We start from the raw sequence: 5,701 nt of genomic DNA on the forward strand, positions 1-5,701 counted from the left end.
GGAAATACCGTTCATGAACCCACTTGCTGAACCTAAGATCTAGTGCACCTGTAGACAACGTCAGTAAAGACGGTTTCGCTTCAAGAAAGGAATCTATTTCGAATAATACCTTTCTGCACCAGACTCGGAAGCTGGTCCTAATGGTTCTTCTGGTGATATCCCAGAACTTCGACCATTGTGCTTGCGTCTTCGGCATATCCATATAATATTCGACTTCAATGAATGCACCGATGGAGATGCTGACTGCAGTTAAATACGTGCTGGGTTACAATGCGCGTAATACGCCTGCCCAACGGGACAACACATGTTTGTTATAGGCACATATGTTTTCACAGACATTTCAGCCTTTCAGAGCTTTCTAAGCTGATTTGCTCATTGACTCATTATTTCACAGCCACTGTAGCATTTGGCTTAGGAAACCGCCACTCACTCAATTGTGTTATTTAGCACTCTATTAAAGTTCTCTTTCATTTTGTGATAATCCATATGCTGTCTAAAAATCACCAGAATTGAAGATATGTTCCTAAGTCTGTATGTTCGGCAACGAAGTGTCCTGGTTGATTTGATCTAGAAAAGCAGGCAATGAATCAACGCTGGTCGTTTCCGCTGCAATATCCAGTCGCATTACGCAAGTGCACTTATATGCTTGTATAACTTATTTTCAATGCGCTCACAGCTATTTTCTCTCAGCGATGCACTTTGTATCGTGGTCGCCCGTGGTGTAACATTAATAGCCCAGAGGCCGCTTAGACCGCGAAAAGTGCGCGCGACTTTTCTCGAACTACGGGTGAACCAGTTTTGTTCAAGGCCCTTTCCACGCCTCCGTGAAGTGGGTCACGCGGCGCGAGGCAGCATTTGCGTCAATATTGACGCCACAGCACCTTCGTTCCGTCGATAGCTCAGTTGGTAGAGCTGTGGACTGTAGAAGTATCACTGAGGCGGACATCCATAGGTCGCTGGTTTGAATCCGGCTCGACGGATGACTTTTTTATTGATTTCGCGAGTGCATTCGTTGTTCCTCTGTCTTTGCAAGTACAGCATATTTGACTGCAGTTGCTATTTCGCCAGATCGGGAAGAACTGGTTGCTTAGCAGCAGGAATTTGCTTTGTACTAATGGCAAAACATTTTTTGCGGATTTTGAAGAAATATATCTTGCCACATTTTATCACATGCATGAGAATACAAGCCGGATGGTAGTGGTTGCATCATAATCTTCCTTTTCATGGAGTGATAACTATAGTTTGTTGTAGCTTTGTTCAATAATTTGGACGGCACAATGGAATGAGTGTCGATATAACAAACAGGCATGTTTTATATATCGTCCTCATTTTCATGGTATTGAATTAGATCTTTGCGAAGGGCGTAGGCAAGTGTCCCGGGTCAGTTTTTCTTGTGCTTGAGTCGTCGGCACTCTCATCAGTCTCGCAGGATGTATAGAACATTCTCTGAGTGTCATTGCCGTTGAAATGTTTTTATTAGCGATATCTTTTTGTGGCCGACGTTACCGAAATATGGGCTGTAGAAAAGTATAAATATCTTTTAACGCAGCAGATATCTGTAGCAAATTTTTTCGTTCACAGCAAATAAGCTTTTTTGCTTTTTTTTGGCACGCGTATAGAAACTAATGTCAATCATATAGGGTGTAATTTGTGCCGCTATATAAAAACAATGGAATGCCACGTAGCTGGATAGAACCAAGGATGTGTTGTTTGCTGTCGCTTGGAGCAAGTCCCACTGTTATTTGTATTTCGCCTAAATACATATTTAGTTATTAATAATAAATAATTTCCAAATATTGCATTCAGAGCAAAAATTTCAATCCGAGAATTCAAGTCTATCGCAAAAAATTGCTGATCCATCTTTCTGTAGCTCAATACGTCCACCATAAATGTTTTTTCCAAGCCTGAAAGATGGCCGCAAAAGCGTGCGAAAAGTTCCACGCGGTAGTGTTTTGCGGGATGTATTTAAGGATTGTAAAAGCACTGTTATCTTGCACGTATTGAGCAATAGAAAGGTGGATCGGCAATTCTCGATCGGGCTCGCGAAATTTGAAGTACCTTTTCCAATCTTTCGGCGATATACGACCGATGGCTGACTAAATGCTGGCACCCTGGTTCGAATTCCTTCCATTAGTTGTTTTATTTTTTATTATCTTTTTTCGATTGTTCTACAAGCGTTCCTAATGTCGCCTGCGGCATAGCACACTGAGTATGGTGAGACGTGCGACGGAATAGGCTCGAAGTGATGTCTTTCTCAAGCATAGAAGCCTGAAACTAAATCGTAGTGAATAAGGTAGCGGTAATTATTATGGGCCTTTCACTGCTGGAAATAATGCCCGATGTCGAAAGGCAGCGATATCAGCTTGAAGTTGAACCAAAAGTGACTCCTGGCCCTCCTCATGACGCTTCTTCATGCCTTCTCTTTCTGCTATGAGATCCAATTGCACCCCTATTGCTTGACCTGATTTTTTATTTCTGTCTGTCTTTTGTGATCTGGGAAGGTATAATCTCCTTGTATTTGCACGGATATCCCTGTACTTATGTGCTGTGGGACCACAAGAACAACGATGACTTGACCTCGTGTCTGCGGCGTCACAACCAGCCGTACTGACCACTGGACCACGCTATACCGAATTTCACAACACTGAAGGTTGGGTGTGTAACTGCCCGTTCATTTTAGCACAGAAGGGCATGTGGAAACAAGGACCAAAGGACAACAACGACCGCGAAAGCGTCGTCCTATTGGCTTTGCATGGGGGAGCTTGCTCTAGCTCACACTGTATGTTCTTAAGATGAAAACAAATTTGTGAGATAACTCTGTCTGTAACCAATACTAATACGTGTTTATTGGTTATTTGCTGCAACTAGCAATACGGCTGCCCCGCCTAATGTAACGAATGTTCGAACCGAGCACGTACTTGCCGAAAAATTCAGAGCCCTTCCACTATGGGAAGATGGAAGACCAGCCAAGCTGTACTCGTTTATAACTACATTGAGTTCATCATCAGCCTATATTGATATCCACTGCTATGACGAAGGCCTCTCCCTACAATCTCCAATTACCCCTATCTTGCGCTAGCTGATTCTAACTTCCGCCTGCAAATTTCTTAAATTCATCACCATGCCTAATTTTCTGCCGTCTTCGATTGCGCTTCCCTTCTCTTGGTATCCATTCTGTAGCTCTAATTGTCCACCGGTTATCCATCCTACGCTTTACAAGGCCTGCACAGCTCCATTTTTTCCTCTTAATGTTAACCTAATGTCAACTTAAACATTTTTTCATCTTAATGCCAACTTTTAATGAAATGACAGGAATACTACAAAATGCAAAAAAAAAAATGAAGGGAGCTTGTGTTTTTATCCAGAATGGCTACTGCTATCTGCCTTAAAGAAGCGGAAGCTTTTGTGGGAAGTGTAAGAAATGATAAACTTCGAGGAAAGAAGGTGTCACTTATACAGGACAAGCTCAAGGTTGGCAGGCATGCATGTTCTTTTGGGACGAATCGCAAACCAAACGGGTACAGGTTGCACACGTAGTTGCAGTACTACGTGTACAAGGCTCTTCATCATCAGCTCGCAAACTCGCTGAATTCACGGTGGTGATCAAGCAGGGGCTATCTGACCACTAACTTGCTTGTGTTTGCTTACTTGCTCGTTTCCTGCGCTAAAACTAAAAAATCTTCTGTTCATTTTGTCAAAGACTATTCTCGCGCAAACGACGCGTGCGTGTTTCATTACTTGGAAAATTGTCTAACTAATTTTGACGAAAATATTGTTAACTTACTGTGGACCCGTTTTAAGGATATGTGTCATCTTTGCCGTGATAAAGTCATACCAAATGAGAAAAAAATAAGTTCGCAATAAACATCATGGATCAATCGCAACATAATTCATATGAAATGCAAAATTAGGAGATTAAAAGGCCCGTACGCAGCCAAACTTGATATCTGAAGTGCAAGACGAGCTTGCCGTTCATGGTTTTGGCACGTTAAACCCATAATTTAATTTGAGCTTGCCGTTGCCGTGCGTAGTTCAAAGGATTATTATTTTAACTCATGTCTGTCTAATGTTCTTACAAACAATCCAAGTAAATTTTGGAATTACATTGCCGAGAAAAAGTTAGGTCCATCACCTCTTCATAAAGTTGCTAGTTAATAATACCTAGGAGTGATACTTAACTATAGACTATCATGGAATGATCACATAACACTTGTGCTTCAGCTTTCAGAAAACTATGCCTCTTGAGATAAAAACTTAACAAAGCCCAATCTAACGTAATAAGTATACGCTACATCTCCCATTTAGACCTAACCTGGAGTATGCATCCATAGTTTTGGATCCGTACATCCATGCAAACAGACATGCAGACACAAATGCATGCTTGCACATGCCCGAACACATGGATGAACGCACACACATACGCACACATGTAAGCACATACGCACACGCAAACACACATGGACGCACGTGCGCACACCACATACACGAACATTCACGTACACACATACGCACGCACGCATAAAGCGCACACACATAAGCATACAAGCATGCACATGCACACACATTACAATTAGTTGTCATGACGACTACAGTTGTCAGCCTAACGGCATGTTGTGAACGGAAGAACAGACGGGACACACAAGGCAAATCGAATTTCGAGCACTTCTGCCGCATAGGGAAAAAAGCCGGACAGATCCCACGCCCTGTGGGAATCGATATTATGCGAAGCAGTGTGCGGGGAACCTACTATGTTAACGAAACGACCATGAGAGCACCAAGACGTAGGCGGCTCTTTCATAACCTACATTACATTCATGTCATGAGTCCTCAGGAGTCCCTTGAGCTACACCTAAGAGTCCTTAAGGCGAAATCCTTAGTCATGCTCATGACTATGACTTCGACCACCAACTTTGGCCTTTTCCTTCACTTAGTACCACATCCGAACCATTCCATTTGTTTTCGAGTGTTAATCTTTTTTCGGTGAGTCATTCTCATTTTTGCTGAGTCATGGTCATGACTGACTTCTACCACAATCGTTTAGTTTTTCCTTCACTTAGTACCCATGTCTATACCATTTCAGTAGTTTTTGAGTATTATTCTTTTTTGCTGAGTTATTGTCATTTTCGCTGAGTCATTCCCGTGATTATGACTTACCATCATCTTTTAGTGTTTCCTTCACTTCGTGCCCACGTCCAAATCCATTCCAGTGGTTTATAAGTGTTAATCTTTTTTTTCGCTCAGTCATTGTCATTTTCTGAGTCATGCTCATGACTATGACTTCTACCACGATTCCTTGGTATTTCCTTACCTCAGTAGACACGTCCGAACTCATTTCAGTGGTTTTTGAGTGTTATTCATTTTTCGCTTAGTCATTGTCATTTTCCTGAGTCATGGTCATGACTATGACTTCTACCATCATTCCTTTAGTGTTTCATTCACTTATTACCAACGTCAGGACCCATTTAGGTGGTTTTTAGTGTTAATATTTATTCGCTGAGTCATTGTCATTTTTGCGGAGTCATGCTCATGACTAGAGGCCGGATCTTTAGGCAATAAAAAGCCTTTCAGGCGCCAAAAATAGGCAGGCAAAACAACGTTTTAGGCCTCCAACGTCGTAAATATAGGCACATAAATTTTTCTATAAATGCACATAATATTCAAACGAAGCGTGCACGGCCCATATCTACGATAGGAAACCTAG

General features: G+C 42.0%; 1 non-coding gene across 1 annotated transcript; it reads left to right on the forward strand.

The window, feature by feature from the left end:
• Nucleotides 1-888: 888 nt before the first annotated feature.
• On the forward strand, nucleotides 889-980 carry Trnay-gua (transfer RNA tyrosine (anticodon GUA)). The gene is given in 2 exon segments: nucleotides 889-925; nucleotides 945-980. It is a non-coding gene; the product is annotated as a tRNA-Tyr (tRNA).
• Nucleotides 981-5,701: the final 4,721 nt, after the last annotated feature.

This window comes from Dermacentor silvarum, chromosome 8, assembly GCF_013339745.2.
Source record: "Dermacentor silvarum isolate Dsil-2018 chromosome 8, BIME_Dsil_1.4, whole genome shotgun sequence".
In the NCBI taxonomy this organism is placed as follows: Eukaryota; Metazoa; Arthropoda; class Arachnida; order Ixodida; family Ixodidae; genus Dermacentor; species Dermacentor silvarum.